Source organism: Chenopodium quinoa, unplaced genomic scaffold (assembly GCF_001683475.1).
Source record: "Chenopodium quinoa cultivar QQ74 unplaced genomic scaffold, ASM168347v1, whole genome shotgun sequence".
NCBI classification, from domain to species: domain Eukaryota; kingdom Viridiplantae; phylum Streptophyta; class Magnoliopsida; order Caryophyllales; family Amaranthaceae; genus Chenopodium; species Chenopodium quinoa.
In genome coordinates this window covers 5,862,296-5,879,355 of record NW_018745286.1, presented here as the reverse complement: position 1 = coordinate 5,879,355, position 17,060 = coordinate 5,862,296, and positions in this window count along the sequence as shown.

The following is a 17,060-nucleotide window of genomic DNA, read 5'->3' as shown; positions in this document are numbered from 1 at the left end:
CTATCTTACCACCCTTATTACTCTCAAGTACATATAGTGGATCTTCCTCATCAGTGCTTTCAGATTCATAACCAAGCAGCTCATGCAATTATAATGGACTCTCAGGCCTAGGATCCTCCCAATCATAGTCTTCAGCTAAACTAATTGGAGTGCTCTATTGAAAAGGAGAAAAAGGTACTGGTTTCTGCTTCTGAGGTAAGTTATGTTTACTACTAGAGGGTTGAGAGGGTTTTTTAGGGTTAGAAACTGCTTTTCCCTTATCTTTTTTAGTGGGAGAAGGGCTCTTTGTTGGCTGAGATCTAATGTATGTGCTTTTTGTGAAGGGCTAGATATTAAATCTTTTTTCTGTGTTTGTGTCATCAACTCTTGACTCCACAATGTACTTTTTACACCTAGGACTAGATTTAGTTTGCATGGTTGACTTTGTGGGCCCCCTCTTTGGTGTTAATTTTTTGGCAACAAGATTTGTCTTTGGCTCCAATAGTATGACTTTGGGTGGTTCGGTTGGATCAAGTCTTGGTTCCTCCTCATAATGAGTCACATAAACATCCACACTTCTAAACTTCACAGCTAATGTTGTCATCTCCAACACCTCTACATCAGTAAATGCTTTCCTTAAGCCATTTGTTAACTTTCAACCAGGGACCACATAATACACACCAACAACATTGCTATAGCCCCCACAATTTTTAGCCATATCAACTAACTCCCAGTACGACAATAAATCTGGGTTGACATTAAAAGACTTTCCATCCCCACCCAAATAAACTAACTCACCATATTTAACATGTTTAAACTTTCCCCCATGCCATATACGAAGAGAAACAGTATCAGAATTAGCCATTTTAGGAACCTAGCACAATCACATAACAATCAATTCAACTATGCTAAATTAATCAAAAACATGCTTTACTACAACAATATCAGAGTAATTCAAACAACAAAACAAACGCAAAATAAAATTTTCCTTCTTCACAATTCTTCCCCAAACATACGAAATCAAAAAGATATCAACTTTAACATACAAAGTCAAATTCAATTCAGCCAAAATCAACACGAATTAACTGCGGTTTTCGTTACATACCTCCAATTGCAAACAAATCGCAATTCGCCCTTCCTAGCTTGACAAATTTTGCATAAAAAATAACTTCTGATTAAAACCTGCTGATTTAATCGTACTACCCATTTTTGGAAAATAACTTCAACCCACCCTAATTTAACTCAGCCACATTAATTTGAGATAACATTTGTGGTTGGAAGCTTCTATAATGGCGTTCGAAAGAAGGGAGGAGATGAAAGGCATTGTTAGTTGGGGTAGTAAATGCTAAGTGGAGGTAATGGAGGGAAAATAAAGGTTTTTTTTTTTATTTTTTTACTTTTCCTTTTTAGTAAAAAATAAAGACAAAATAAAAATCCAACCCCTTGCCAACTTAATATTACCTGCTTCCTTAGTAATTACCCGGTTGCCAGTTTTTTTACTCATTAAAAGTTAAATGGTATCAAAGGTCAACTTACTCTAGGTTAATCAAAAGGTTTGTTTATTTTGGGAAGACCAGGCAAAGGTTTGCTTATTTTTGACAAATTTTCCAAAAAAGAATGCATTGGTGATTTGATTTTGTCCTGCACTGTGGGGTCGTTGTTACTCTTGTTAGTATTGACTATGAGTCTATGTAATAGAATCCACCTCACTCTTCTTATGTATTTTCCTTTCTTTTTACTTGTATTTTGCTTATGTCTTGTTTTCTAGGCTTTTCTTTAAGTTTTTCTAGGCTTTAAGTAGAATTATTGTGTTACTGTCAATCTAGTGTTCCTTAGATTTTCATTGTAAATTCTATTTAAAGCTTATGTTTTATGGGATTACACATTTTCAAATGTAACTAGACAAATAGGTTTATAATGTTAATGATACCACCAAAAGAGCTAAGACCACCGAGTCGAATCAAACCTACTTGTGGCACTGTCATCTTGGCCACATAAACATCAAACGCATTAAGAAACTTCTTCATGAAGGGATTCTTGATTCATTCACTTAAAGTCGTTTGAAAACAGCGAAGGATGCTTACTTGGCAAGATGATAAAACAACCATTCTCCAAGTTGGGAGAAAGGGCTAGTGACTTATCGGGTCTTATACACACAGATATATGTGGACCAATGAGCACAACCGCAAGAAATGGTTATCGCTATTTTATCACATTCATGGACAACTATAGTAGATATGGCTATGTCTACCTTATGTCGCACAAATTTGAATCCTTTGAGAAATTCAAAGAATTTCAGAGTGAAGTGGAATATCAACTTGGCAAGAAAATCAAAGCCCTTCGATTGGATCGAGGTGTCAAGTATTTGAGCTACAAATTTGACAATCATTTGAAAGAACATGGTATTCTTTCATAATTAACACCTCCTGGAACTCCACAATGGAACGGAGTATCCGAGAGGAGAAATCAAACTCTGTTAGACATGGTTCGATCAATGATGGGTCTTAGTGATCTTCCTATCTCTTTTTGGGGACACGCACTTCTAACCGCAGCACTAACATTGAACCACGCTCCGTTAAAAGTTGTCGAAAAGACTCCATATGAATTATGGACGAATAAACCTCCACGGTTGTGTTTTCTTAAGATTTGGGGTTGCGAAGCATATGTCAAAAGACTCATGTCTGACAAGCTTGCACCAAAAGTTGATAAATGTTTCTTTGTGGGGTATCCAAAAGAAACAAAGGCGTATTAATTTTACAACCAATGTGAGAACAAAGTATTTGTTGCTCGAGATGGTGGCTTTTTAGAAAAAGGAGCATCTTTCCAAGTGACAAGTGGGAAGAAGATAGAACTTGATGAAGTTCGAGAAGACGAGCAACAAAGTCAACATGACAAAACTGGCAATCAGAGTGCTTTGGAAGCAACTGTTGAAAATTGTCAGAGTCAAACCGACAATGGTCAAAGTCAAAATGACAATGCAAGTGCTCAATCTATTACCCTATGTAGATCGCAAAGGCTGAGATCTTGATAGACCGTCGTCGAGCCTACCAAAGATAAATCCTATCTTGGTCTCACTAACTAATAGCAAGGGTAAGAAATGGTCGAACCCAAGAGAGGCGTTGAATCAACCACCGAGATATTACTGTTTAAATAAGCTAAATGAAGTCGAAATTGGTTTGGTTTTAAGTAACTTCTATTAGTTCAAAACAACTAAAAGCTAAGGGGAGATTAACAATATTAAGAGGAATCTAAGGCTCGAGTTATAATACCACTCAACTTCATCACAAATCACAATTAGCATGCAACAATCAAGGTAAATTAAGGGGATAAATTTGGGGAAGTCATCTAAGGCACCAACTACTCTCTAAAGCTAGAGGGATTACTTGAATCATGAATACAACCTACTCTCGAGGTTACAAAGCATAAAACAAGTGTTAAAGCATAATCAAGACGACATAAAAATTCCCTTGACTGGAAATTCCTATTCTCATGGCATTTCAAGTCAATTAAGCATAAGGGAGCTAACTCAAGTTCAACTCTCGATCCTTCGTTGAGAAAGCTTGGATAAATAGTTCTAGCAATGGCCATATACAAGAGCTAAACAATGAAACCACTTAAGCTCAACTAATTAACACCCAATATTACCAAATTAGCACATGCAACAAATTCTTTGTGACTACATTGAGGGTTTTACCCAAACCCTAGAAAATAGACTACTCACAATCCATGGAAAATAAAGCAATTAAAGGGTTTAAGCAATTCATGAACAAATTCAAACTAAGAATTAAAATAATTAACAATCTAAGCATGCAAGAATTAAACAAGTAATTAACAACTAAGATGAGAGAAGATAGAAGAGTAAGGAAAGAGAATGTTACTAGAAGCTTCAAATTTGAACAACAATGGTGGAATCTTGTCTTCTACAATGGTTGAAATTGAGTTTTCCAAGCTAATAATTAAAATCTAACTAATGATTTGAGAGTTTTAATGTTCTAGGATTACAAACTAAGAGAAAGCTCTAAAAACTTCCATCCTTCTACAAGGGGAGCCAAGGGGGTAAATATATCACCCTCAAAACAAAATGGACAGAGAAAACCAGGAAAGAGCCCGGAAACAGGCTTGCACAAACGTGCCAAATTTGGCACGGACGTGCAGAAGTGTGAAAAAGTGGGCAGTAGCTACTGCCATGAATTGAGTAGCTCTGCACGGACGTGCAGATTTTGGCACGGTCATGCAACCTTGCACGGACGTGCCATTTTGTTGCACATCCATGCAGAATTCCCTGCCTAGACAACTTAACTTCGGGAGGCTGTAACTTCTTTGTTTCTTATCGGAAATGAACTTGTGACTAATCGTTGGAAAGCTCTTGAGAATAAATTTAATCTCCAATTTGAATCACTTTAAAAGGTTGAGTAGATCAAAAGTTATGGTCAGTTGAAGTTGACGCTTACGCAAACAACGACCCTTCAAGGCTCTCCAAAGCTTTTCATTTCTCTTTAAGGCACTCCTCCTTCTTCCTCCATGGCTCTATCAACCAAGATTATCCTTGCTCACTCATGCTTGATCACATCCATAGTGCTAAAAATAGCTACATTACATCCAAGTTATAGATGCTAATGAGCCAGCGACATACAAACAAGCTATAACGAGCCCCAACTCTGCAAAATGGCAAGAAGCCATGAAATCCGAGATGGACTCCATGTTTGAAAATCAAGTATGGGACTTGGTTAATTTGCCCAAATTTTACACACCTATCGGTTGCAAATGGATTTTCAAGTTGAAAACCGACAAAGATGGAAATGTATATGTATACAAAGCTAGACTGGTGGCTGGCAAAAGATTATAGGAAAATTCACGGCGTTGATTATGATGAAACCTTTTCACCAGTCGCCATGCTTAAGTTCGTCTGGATTATCCTAGCAATTATCGCATATTATGATTATGAAATATGGCAAATGGATGTCAAAACCGCCTTCCTCAATGGGATTTTGGAAGAAACTGTGTTTATGACACAACCGGAAGATTTTGTAGATCCGAACAATGTTGGGAAGGTATGCAAGCTTGAGAAGTCCATTTATGGATTAAAGTAGGCAAGCAGAAGTTGGAATCTGCGATTCGATGAAGCCATTAGCAAGTTTGGTTTTATCAAGAACCAAGATGAGTCTTGTGTTTACAAGAAGGTCAGTGGGAGTAACATCGCATTCCTTGTCTTATATGTCGATGACATATTGCTCATTGGAAACAGTATTCCAATGCCAGTGTATTGACTTGGCTTGGAAAGTGTTTTTTAATGAAGGACTTGGGAGAGGCACAATACATATTGGGCATTAAGATCTTTAGGGATAGATCTAAGAGGATGATTGGATTAAGCCTAAGTACTTATATCGATAAGGTATTGGCACGATTCAATATGGTGGAAGCCAAGAGAGGCCACGTCCCCATGTCTCATGGCATAACTCTTAGCAAGAAATAATGTCCACAAACACCTGATGAGCGAGAGAAGATGAGTCAGATTCCATATGCTTCTCTTATTAGATCGATCATGTATGTCATGATATGTACCAGGCCAAATGTATCATATGCCTTTAGTGCTACTAGCCGATACCAATCAGATCCAGGAGAGGCGCATTGGGCTGCGACCAAGAATATCTTAAAGTACCTGAAAAGGAACAAGGATAAATTTCTAGTCTATGGTAGGAGTAAGGATTTGGTTATTGAAGGTTATACCGACGCAAGCTTCCAGACTAACTGAGACAACTTCAAGTCGCAATTAGGATACGTGTCTTAACGGAGGAGTGTTCAGGTGGAAGAGTGCTAAGCAAAGCACGATTGCGGATTCTACAACTGAAGCCGAATACTTGGCAGCTTCAGAAGCAGTTAAAGAGGCAGTTTGGACTCGTAAGTTCGTTGGTGAACTTGGTGTTGTACCCTCAATAAAGGGACAAATAGACCTCTATTGTGATAATAATGGGGCTATTGCTCAGGCTAGAGAGCCAAGGGAGCATTAGAAAGTCAAACATGTCATGAGGCGATTTCACATGATAAGGGAATGGAAGTCCAAGGGTGAAATCAGAATTTGCAAGATTGCAACGGACGACAATGTAGCCGATCCACTCACTAAACCTTTGCCTCAAGTGAAACACAACAAGCACGTTGAGGTAATAAGAATCAGGCATATTGGAGATTGGCTTTGATTTCCCTGTTTGTGAGTTTTAATTAAGTTGTGGAGACTTAATGTAAAACACTAAGTTAAACCATTCATTTATGGAGTAATTTAATTTTTCTATAAATTATTATTCCATTTCTATTTAATTGTGATTTAGAATTAAATAATGAGTCCATTCTATTTGAGAATATTCAAAATAGGGCATCAAGAAAATGTCTTGGATAATGTTTTGGATAAAGAAACACCTATTAATTGAACGTTGAATATCATATCGAAATTATCCCTAATCATGGTCATTTGAAAGTTGGACGACTAATGATCATGTGAGATTAGTGTGTAGTATGATTTATAGCACCATTTCTTGTGCTACAAGGACAAGAATGTCATAAATCATTTGCACAGTATTGGTTTGGAACTATACCGGACCTATGAGATTCCTCAACCATGAACATTGTAAGTTCTCTTGTTTGAGTACTAGTCCATTTTGATGTTGTCAAACGTCTTCCATTCAAGGGGATTATAAAGGCAACACTCGGGCAGCTAGGGCCTCTTTGTAAGGGAAGCTAACAATGCAAGACTAGGAATATCCCCCTATTGACAAATAGAGAATTTGTCTTTGTTGTTTACAAGGCCTCTCGAAGAGCGAGACTGTGAAAATGCATGGCCGTGCTCAGATGAATTAAGTGACATAACGATGACGAAGAATCTTACCTTATAGTTCATGAAGAGGCATTAATTGACATAGGAAACAGGCTATACACAAACAGCACATTTGTCTGGAAGGACAAGTAGGAGATTGAAAGAAATGATGTCCTTCGAACAAGTGTATTATTCCGATAGAGGGTTCAGAACTAATTAAGAAAGCTAATTATTTAGTGAGGTCAAGTGATCTGAATGCCTAGCTAGAGGCCGCTTCTGATCAGTAATATTAATGTATAATTAATATTACAGCTTGCTCTTGACTGAACCCTTCGGGTCACACCCAATCGTTTAACCAAACAAAGCGATGAATTAATCCGAAGGATTAAATGAGTCAATAAAGATTTTACGAACTAAGACTTCGGATTTCGAGCTTAGAGAGTCGAAGCCGTGCGTCGAAAGTCGATTTGTATTTAGGAATCGACAAGACAAAATCAGTCAAACAACAAGTCAACTAATGTAAACATCCTAGCCTCGAAATGGCCTAGCCATTCGAAGGCTAGGTGGGTAGCATGGCTAGCCAAAGCCCTTGCCGCAAGGAAAGGCTTGGCCGCAAGCCTAGCATGAATCACATGCATGGCTGGGCATGCTGGTTGAGCAAGCCTTGTGGGTAAGGCAAGGCCAACAGGCCATGTGCACAGCATGGCGCACCAGCAAGGCCAGCAGCTGAGCAAGGCTCGCTAGGCCTCGTTGGCCGGTGTCGTGCCCACCGCAGTAGTCCTCAACAGCACCGAGACATGCTCGCTGGGGTGCGCGTGCGTGTAAGGTAAGGCTGATTGGCCCAACCGAGCACCAGGCCGCCAGCAAGGCATGCCTTGGTTCCCAACGCTAGGCCTTGTTCCCAAAAATTATCATCATCTTTCAATGTTGTATAGTTGGTAAAATGCAAAATGAAAGAATTAATTTAATTCTAAATTAAATTAAAATGGCAAAACAATCATCAAACAATAAGTGTCACAAGGAGAGCAATTCCCTATAAATACCAATCATTGGGTATTGGGATTTTCACTTGAGTTGGTGAACTCTAAGGGATCTTCAAAAGCGAAAAAACCTTAGTTCGTAAACTCTAAGTAATTTTGGTCTAGCCCCGTCTAAGCTACGGGGTAGGGGCCGGTTCCGGTTTGATGATTGAGGGTATGAGCTGTTGGAGGTTTCCACTTGCGGGGCTTGAAGTTTTCCAAGTCCGAGCTCGATAAGTGAGCGAAGCACGCGTCTAGGGTGAGCTTCTTTCTCTCTTCTTCTCTTTATTTGTTTGTGTTTTTGTTTATTTGCATGCTTTTGTTTATGTTGTAATTATTATGCATGCGATCCGATTATCGGGTTTTATTTCGGCACGGTGTTGGACACCGCAAAACCCAACAATTTTCTATAGATTTACTTCATGAGTTTGTTTTTATCCTTTCTATTTCAATAAAATGAGAATTTATTTCCTTGCATATGATCATTGCATTGCATTTAATAAAAAAAAAACCACGATGGGCTAAACACAAGGTATACCAATGATTTGAGACACCCCTTGTTGCCACATCATATCACCTTCACCATTTTCATTACATGACTCCTTCTTAATAAAACACTTTGAGCCTTGTCTAACGATTGACCTTTCTTTCTTCAACCCACATCTACCTAAACTATGGGACGGTGTGCAACTTATGAAATTTTCAAAACCAAGTGCAAAAGCTTGAGTGATTGTTACCAAAATTCCAAAAAAGCAATAAAAGTGTGAAAAAAGGCAAGTTTTCTAATGTCTTTGATATAAACACGTCTCGAATTTCGTCTCTTATCGAGTGCTCGGTACCGTGCCTGAGAAACATGAATGCCAAGTGAGTGATAGACCGCATGATCGGGATTGCCCACACTTATCCAATGGAGATTCAAATACAAATCTCAAACACAAAAAAACAAGTGAAAGCAAGTTCAAAAGTGAGAAACCTCAAGTATACAAATACCAAGATTTAAATGCAAAGTTGCACACCTTGGGGGCTTACTTTGGGTCTTGACCCTTTATCTCTTTTTCTTCAACCTTTAGCCTAACCCCGTTACAACCCTTGAAAGACCTCCTTGAGGTATACACACACTTGTGCGAGGTTCGGCTAGAGCTATGTTCGGCCTGATTCCTAATAGATACGTAGGCAACCTCACATTGGGGTGCGGTCGTAGTAATAATTATTCCTTCCCATTCATGCATGATCATATCAAGGGATCTCTAATGCTTATCCCTATCCATTTAGAGCTAAACTTGGGGGCTTGATCGTTACTTCATTAGCCTACCTAGCCTAAGAGTCATCATCATTTGGCTTTTCTCAAAATACTTTTCCACACCCTTAGCCTTTGCAGCCTAACCTTAGTGTCACTCTCATACACATCACAAATACACAACTAAATAATCCTTCCCTTAGGAACCTTTGTCGTGAAATCCTGATACAACTTTGAAGCATGTCTTGTCATCTTAGAATCATTCATCACTCATAATCATCGCACCACAAAGTATGAGGTACTTAGCCACCGCGCCTAAGTTACCCAAATACTTTCATTATCAAATCATCAATCTTTGCACCATGAGATACAATGAAAATACATACACTTGATTAAGCTTACTCAACATGCACCATCGCTTGATTCATTCTTTTCATCTTGAGGAAGTTCAAAAACTTCGTTTTTCACCAACACTTACACTTATACTTCATCCTTTTTTCACGTCTTTCGTTTCGGGAGAAAGTCGATACCCTACACAAAAATGACGGAAATTTTTTGCTTTTCTGCGTTTTTGAGTCGCACGTGCACAATCACAACACAATGCACACACAGTCATGGACATTGAGTCATGTCATTTCACCATCGTCACATCGAGTCAAATTAAGTATGTTGACTCACATAATAAGTCAAGTACGCCGAGTCTTGGGTCAACCTTAAGCAACCAAGAGCAAAGTCCTATAGTCCAAAACATAGATGCAGGTGCACTATGTTCCTGGTAGACGAGGAACCTTTATAGAAGGTTTGATGAAGAATTAAGCAAGAACGAAGCGACAAAGCAAGAGCAGCAGCAGCGAAAAGAAAGAGTTTATAAGATCTGATCCCAACACAGCGCGACAATATCGAACGTGGCGCAATAAAATTAACGCGTCGCGACAAAGCTATCCCCGCGCTATGAAATCTAACGTGGCCACAAAACGATCTGTCTGATGATAACCATCTCACTCGAGTCTCGTGTGAGCAATTGATTTTTCCTGGAGCCTCGTGATGAGCAATTGATAAACAAGTTATTCTTGAGCAGTTTACCAAAGATATTGATTTAATTAATGATCGATCTGATTACAATCACATTTGATTAGTGATTGGCCTGATTACAATCACCTTTGATTAGAGATCGGCCCGATTACCACATTTGATTTATGATCGGCGTGATGACGACCACATCTTCGACAACACAACCTAAGAATATGGAGGTTGTCCCCCTTAATTTGAGAAGACGGTTCAAAACGTAGCAGTCTTTGACAGCGCTCCCTAAGAATGTGGGGGTTTTCAAGCAACACAAATTTAATTCAACAAGATGTCAACTAGAGACGTGTGCTCGGCAAACCTAGATACGCGTTTCTTAACTCCTTTATTTGTAGAACTGACGCTTTTTGCAGGTATCGGTGTTGAAAAGGATTATTTAGGATCGCAGGACATTCTAAATCATTCTCCGTCCCTATCGACATACTTTGACTTTTGCTTTCAAAACTTACGTTTCTCAAAACTAATTCAAAGTGGGGGTTGCTTTAGACACCTAATTGTGTCTCCCCAAAAACCAAACCCGATGATGAGTACCTTTCACGTCTTTGATTAACAAAACTGGTAAAGAGTTGAAGAGTGTCATGAAATCTCCTTAAGCCTTCACCATACCCTTAACCTTACCTAAAATGTCTATAAACCCAAAATCATTCATTTCATGTCGAAATCATAAAAAAATCTTAACCAGATTATTTTGGTCCATAATCCTAGTACAATTATTGTTTATTTAAATTGGGCTTGAAAAGAGATTTCCAACGATATATTATAATCCCAAATCCGACTTAAAATGGATAAGTCATGGCCAAAATACTAAACCGAGCCCAAACCGAACTTAGGTCCACCTTACCTACGACCCAATGATCATGTGGAGGGTCCAAATACTTTAATCCTAATCCTAAAACAATTAGGATTTGTTAGGAACTTCTAGAATCCTCTAGAAGGTTCTAATTTATCCTTTCCCTAAAAGATAAAGATTAAAGAATTCGAAGCCGAATAAAACATCTCTCTTGTTTAATAATCCTAATCCTGGTCGAATTAAAAGACGTACGGGTGTATTTCATTGACCCAGTTCTATTAGGAATCAAATTTCGTACGGCTTAGCATCTTTAGATCGATCGCCAGAACGACAAGACCATTGCGCCACGATGGAACCTGTTTTATTCCGTTCCAAATTCTGATATTTTCTGATCACTTCGACTCTCTTTTTCCCCTATAAATGGAAGTCGTTTCACCGCGTTTTTAAATCACCAACAATCATCATCATCACCCCTAATATTCTTAATCAACTCTCACTCTTGATCCCATATTCTTAGCCTTAGCCTAAACACATCCATGATATTCTCCCAAATCATCCACAATTCCTCATTCACAAGATTTGAATACTCCTAGCCATCCTCGACGTTGCCTTCGACCTCGACATGAAAAATTGATAGTTCTGAGGGTTTGGTCCCAAATCTATTTTTCAATTTATATTTGATTTATTTACTTTGTTGATTTAATCTTTCTTGAAGTTACTAACGTGTGTATTGTTTTAATAGCAAGAAGTTTCAGGCATCAAAGTGAGTAGTTCAATCACCCTTATTATCGTTCTTTAATTTTGGAGTAGAAATAATGTTTAGAATATTATTTTAATTCCTAGTATCATGTTAGATGTTTATTAAATTATGATTTCTAGTATCATGTTTAAGATAACACTTTGATTTTGTTATTAGTGACATGCTAGGATTTGTTATTAATCCGTATAGTATCGTGCTTAGGATCTTACTATTAATGATGTTTTGATGATGTTATTATGATATTGATTGTTGTGTCAATTATACGTTGCTTGATTATTCATGATTTGTTTCTATTGCTTGATCACGCCCCTTCTTGCATGTTAAAAGGGAATTTGTACTTGAAATCACGCTTAATAAGACAATTAACAATTTGAATTTAGGCTTAATATGATTTTAATTCAAGTGATCACCAATATTAGATTTGATTGTGCATTAATAATCAACCAACGTAGATGAAATAGGTTTAGGGCTAACTTGATGTATGTATGTTGATCGGAAAGCGCACATGAATATCATAAGAATCGAGTATAGGCCTATTTAGGGCGGGTTCATTCTATTTTAGGTTGGATTTGTACCATCATCTCCAAACATCTAGTCATGGCTCCGGACCACTATGGAGTTAGCGACCTCCGTGATCGTGAATGGGGTGTAACCATCACACCCGTGGACGGTTTACAAATTCCTAAAACTTGTTGGAGACTCTTTTATCTCTAGCTTCCTTCCCTTCGAGCCCCGCCATGCCTAAAAGCATGAACATAGTGGGGCTCTAAAGATTGAGTTTGAAAAATTCCCTACACCCGTTCAGAAAACAATCAGGTGGATGTTTTGTCAAAATTGGTATCATCCGCCTTCTGTGATACACCTCGGTCGGTCTTCTAGGATGTGATGGAAAAACAAAGCATCGAATAGGATCTCATTAGTGTACTAGACCAAAGCTCAACCTGGATGGACTGCATCCGTTCCTACCTGCTAGACGGCACTCTGCCTGATACTTATTTAGAAATGGTCGCCATGAAAAAGCGGGTGCCCAACTTTGAAATCCACAAAGGAGAGCTATTCAAAAAGCGTTTTCAAAAACTGTTGTTGAACTGCATCAACCCAGAAAGGGGGCATGAAATTCTGGAAGACTAATGTTCGGGCTGTTGTGCCTCCCACATAGGCGGAAGAGCCCTAGCAGGAAGAGCCACCCGGCAAGGCTACTTTTGGCCGACTATGGAAGCAGACGCCATGGAAATGCTGAAAACGTGTGACAAATGTCAATGGTTTGGCAAGCTTATACACCGTCAGACAATTGGTCTAACAACAATTCATAGCCTAGTACCATTCGCCAAATGGGGCATGGATATCTTGGGTCCTTATACACCTGCGTCAGGCCAAAGTCGGTACATTCTAATGGTCGTTGACTACTTCACCAAATGAGTTGAAGTAGAGGCGGTCAGAGGCATAAAGACAAAGGATGTCATCTCTTTCATATGGAAGAACATCATCACCCGGTATGGAGTTCCTATGTTTATGGTCTTGACAATAGCCCTCAATTTGAGATGCTTACCCTAAAAAATTCGATGGGAGATCAAGGAATTTCCCACTGCTTTACATCAGTCGGCCGACCCAAGAAAACGACCAGGTTGAAGCTTTCAACAAACTTATCTCAGATGGTATTAAGAAGAAAATTGAGAGAGTCGGTGGTTTGTGGGCTAAAGAGTTAATTCATGTGCTTTGTTCCATCTGAACAACGACATAAGGGGCAACCGGCGAAACCCCATTCTTCATGGTATACGGCGCCGAGGCCGTCTTACCCATTGAGCTTTATGAACCGACTCTTCGAGTCATGTTGTATGATGAAGAGGCTAACTGGGAAGTGACAAGCGCTAAATCAGTCGCACAATTTAGGCTCATTCAATCACATTTATAACAAACACCTCACTCAAACAAGTACAATCGTAAGCAAGGGTTCGGTCCACGGAGAACGGGAATCAATTGCTAAATAATCTTAACGCTCAAGCTAAATCGAAATCAAGGTATGAGTGGTGATTAACTAAAAAACTACAACTAAAGGTTGAATTCAAGGGATTAAAACACTAGGGGAATGGGCACTCAACCAATAGCAATTAGGCAAATAGGGAGGAATAAGGATAATGAAATAGCAAAGACCACATGCAAGACCAACATCAAACGATATGAAAACAACTCAAATTACTAAGCTTAGATCCCTCATTAAATTAGCAACAAAAGATACATAATCATATTACAATAGGTAATGAAACATTCAACTCACATTTCCATGTCGAACCAAACATTTCATGCCATCAAGTTCAATAATCTAGGTTAATTACTCCTATCATGAAGAACTAACAAGCAGTCCCATATAATCAAATTTAATCGCAATCCATCATCAAAATCACTCCCAAACTCACATAATCACCAATAGGTTGAGTTTCACCTAACCCCTAGCCAAGAGGACTACTCACAATTCATTGTGAGTAACATGCAAATTCCAAGTTTGGATTATAAGTAATTCTAAAATTTGGGGAAAAGTGATTATCTATGGACAAAGCTAACATGCAACAACAATATATCAAGATTGAGAGAGAATCAAGTGACTTACAATACAAAAATAAAATCAGAAAATAATGAAAGACAAATGAAAGAAGTTACTATTGAAGCTTCAAAATGTTGAAAATCTGAAAATGAATCTTGAAATTTGCTTCATAATGATTAGATTTGAGAGTTTCTAAAACTAAATCAACTAATTTAATGAACTAGGGTGCTAACTAAGAAAGAGTTTTTTTTTTTTTTTTTTTTGCTGAAAACTATTCTAATGTCTGCTGCTCTCTATCTCCTCCTTGTTGTTTTAATCAGATTTTAGGTTACGGATCGCAGCAGATAGGCGCGCCCGCGCTGAACAACAGTGCGCCCGCGCTCTAGATGTTGGCGCGGCCGCTCCAAAATGGGTATCAAGGGATTGTGCCAGCTCAACGCGCGACCGCGCCAGGAAGAGGCGCGCCCGCTCCTAAAGTGGCGCGACCGCTACTGGTGCAATATCTTCGATCCTTGCTCTAGTTCCTTCTTACTTCGAACCACCAGCAATAATCTGCAATTACAAAATAGGAAGGCAAAGCATAATACAACGAAAGAGGGGAGTAAAGACTACCTAAACCATATAAAAACACATTGCACAACACATAGGTAGACTACTTAAATTAGGCAAAACATAACAAAAGCACACTAGAATGAACCAAATTATTGCTAAAACTACTAGAAAAGACTACCCTATGAGTGACATAAATGTCACTCATCAGGAAGCCATGCGGTTGGCATTGGACTTCTTACCAGAACGTCGGGGCAATGCTGCCTTGCATCACGAAATCTACCGTCTGAGAATGACAAGAGCATATAACAAGCGGGTACACAAACGGCCCATGAAGTTGGGAGACTTTGTGTTACACAAGATGGAGGCAACCGGTAGGGCCAATGAGCAAGGTAAATTGACACCCAATTGGGAAAGTCCCTACCGGATCTATGAGGAAGTCAAAGACGGCACCTACCGCCTGAAACACCAGATGGCAGGAAGCTACTCAGAACTTGGAATGAAGATAACTTAAAGAAGTACTACTTCTAAGTCTTGTAAAAATTTTGTAAATAAAAAGCTTGAGTAATGAGATTTGCTTTTTGTTTCAATTTGGCTTTTACTTTATTTGCATTATTAGATACAGCTCCCTATAGGAGAAGTACCGTCTGTGCTATGTACAGACGGAAAATCTAATCCAATTGTCTGCCTTGATAAGGTAAGACACCTTCAGCGACATCCATTTGTGTGACTTCGCTAAAAGAGAGCATCTCCCATACGAGTGGTACATTGCTCTATAATCTAACATCTCAAACGGCTAAGCCAATTGCCTTAATTAGGACAAGTTCATAGGCGTTTGAGATCATAAAATCTAAAGCGTGACAAAGACGACTCAACCAGTCGTCTGCCCTATGGGATATCAGGCGGCAACCGGCCACCAAGTCACTTTAGATTAAATTTTAATCAAGATACACAATTGTTAACTAATAAAATGTCAATAACTGTCCGCGATTGCCACGGGGTAACACAGACAATATCAGAAGCAGCCTGTTCTATGGGAAATCAGGCGTCTATTCCATAAATTGGTTAAATAAGTTCACGACCTAATTACCCAGGTGGCCCTTGGATCGTCAAACCCTCTTGATGAGAGGATGAACCATTTAAAGCCAAGATAGTAGCACAGACGTCTAATAGTAGTTTGTCCTTACTTTCTTAGATAACTTGGCAATGTATTTTGTTAGATAACATAAACGGCAAAGAATGATGTCCTATCTGATGGACTAGGAAATGTCATTAGCCGCCTGGATATCTAAACACATACCGTCTGCTCGATGGACGACTGTCCACTTGGTTTGGGGCAATCATAATAGTGATTGATTGACTTAGGAATTCGTCATACTCCTTAAAGTATCAAAAATTCCTAAGTCAATCAATCTCACTTTTAAACCAACCAAACGCCGTCTAGAGGCAAGGAGACCAGCTGGTACATTAATTTTCGCATGCAATTAAGGACTTGGCAAAAATTTAGGCATATAAATATAGAAAATGCAAAATTGAAACAATTGAGCAAACCGACACATTCAGCAATTTCATAAATTATAGACCGGCCCCATGGTCGGCAAATCAAAATAAATTGTTAAACCGGTTACACAACCAGCCGAAAATGAAGAAGTTGTTATAAACATACAAACATACTCGGCATGCAGGCCGAAAATCAAACGGCATAAGGTCGGGTACATGAACAACAGCTCTAATCTTGCTGAGGTGGGGGCACAGTGGAACCCTGTTCAGGCGGGGGCACAGTGGAGTCAATCGGTGCTTCCTCTACCCGATTCTCTCCTTCTTCTTCTTCTTCCTCTTGCTCCCCTTCAGACGACTCCTCAAAGTTGGCCCATTCGTCGAACGAAGGCGGCGCAACATCCCCTAGTTTTTGGACATTGAATACCAGGTTTGCATACCTATACCGCAAAACAAAGTATCCCTAGTCGGATCCTGGGTGGTAGAGTTCCCATGCAATTTTCATGCGTGTTTTGCAATCCTTCTCATTCTCATCTATGAGCAGGGTTTGCTCTGCCTTAATTGCCTCTTTTTGATTCCTTGCCGCCTGGGCAAACTTGTTTTTTAAATGGTCGCATCTGCTCTAAGCCGGGTGTTTTCAATGTCGGTATCCTGGAGAGCCTTAAGGTCTGACCGGGAGTCTTGAGCTCAAGCTCCAGTTCAGACATTCGTTTCGTAGCCGTCTCTAGTTCTTCACTCAGCCTTTTGATGGCCTCCGCTTGAGAAAGTGACTCTGCCTTATTTTCAATTTCATGAGTCATAA